Source organism: Pteropus vampyrus, unplaced genomic scaffold (genome assembly GCF_000151845.1).
Source record: "Pteropus vampyrus isolate Shadow unplaced genomic scaffold, Pvam_2.0 Scaffold155, whole genome shotgun sequence".
NCBI lineage: Eukaryota > Metazoa > Chordata > Mammalia > Chiroptera > Pteropodidae > Pteropus > Pteropus vampyrus.
This window is the reverse complement of record NW_011888936.1, coordinates 4,642,429-4,643,958: the sequence shown is the minus strand read 5'-3', so window position 1 is coordinate 4,643,958 and position 1,530 is coordinate 4,642,429.

Genomic DNA, 1,530 nt, shown 5'->3' with positions numbered 1-1,530 from the left:
CTGAGTTCTTTTAAGAAAGAACCCTGAAAAGTGCTACAAATCTGTAATGGAAATATTTATCCAGATATTAGAGCCCAGACACTAGAAATGGAAAATGCCAAATATTCCAGAGTTATTAAATATTTTGTATGAATTTAAGCAAGTACTTCATAACTCTAAAATGCCACCATATCCGCCAAAGAGGAAGCCTGTGACAGCCTGGTAATAAATTGCGTATTTGCCCAAGTCTGTATCCCAGTGTGATTACTGGGCTGACAGAGTCCGCTTGCAGTTATTCCCTCAGGCCCAGAACACAATATTGGATAAGATGAATTCAGAAACCTCCACAATTGCATATTGGCTTCTTGACCTACAAACTCAGGTTTATTAATGAACAATCACCACATACCTACTACTGTACTAAATTCAAAGCTATGACCATAAAGAACTAGCAGGTACTAATGCAACATTAAAATATGAAGGGGTAGAGCTTCTATTATACCCCAAATTAATTCATTCATTTGGTAGGTAGAAATTCCAGATGGCTCTTGAATAATAACTAGATTATCAAAAATGTAATCAAGTAGTGAAGGTAATTGTAGCTGACATTCCAGATGTGATATTTTTACAGAGAAAAATCATCACAGCTTATGGCACTTAGTTTGTAGATATAGACTTGGCAGAAGACATTTTTTCTCAATCAACCTTATAAGGAAAACAAGAACATCAGCATACTTCTGTTTCTTACCTCAGAGGAATGATAACTCTTCTTCTCCCTATACTTTGCAAGAACTCTGATCACTCTGATATCCCATAAAACATCACATATTTCCATGACATCTGTGATATTATGATCATTGGATCTCGTGGGTAGGAAATAGCACATATACTAAATGTCTTACTTGCCAGTGGGTAGGAGAAAAATCCTGCAAAATGTAAAGGCTCTGTCACACTGGTGAAAATTCTGAGGGTACAATATTTTGAGTATGTTAAGAAATTATCATTAAAGTGAAAGACTTAAGGTAATATTGTTCAGACCTAACTAACAAAATATAGGTGTTCTATACTCAAGGATTTGCCAATAAACAAGTTTATTGCTAACTTTGACTAACTCACAAGTTTATTACTAACTCACAAGTTTATTACTAACTTTGACTGAGGCTCCGAGCAAGAAAGACTCTGCTGTAGATTCAAGCTGTTGAACAAGCTTTTCTGCATCTTGGGCCTTATGTCCTAGAAGATCAAATAGTAGTAGAAGAGTTGTGGCCAATAAGGATGCTATAAGGACCCTATGGCAGGCTGTCCAATGAAAGAATTATATCCCAGAAAGACTTTGTGAATGGAATCATAGTTCCTCTTCTAATAAACATCCCAATGTGGGAATCATTTCCTGGTTTACTGTTAGGTCACAGAGGAGACTGAATGCTGACCAAGAGGTGAGTGTGAAATGACCAGCCCATTATAATTACAAAATCATAAAAAGGGATCACTATATAGAATTGGTATGTGTGAGAATGGGCTGTAGAGGTCCAGAAGTAAGTTGCATGAACA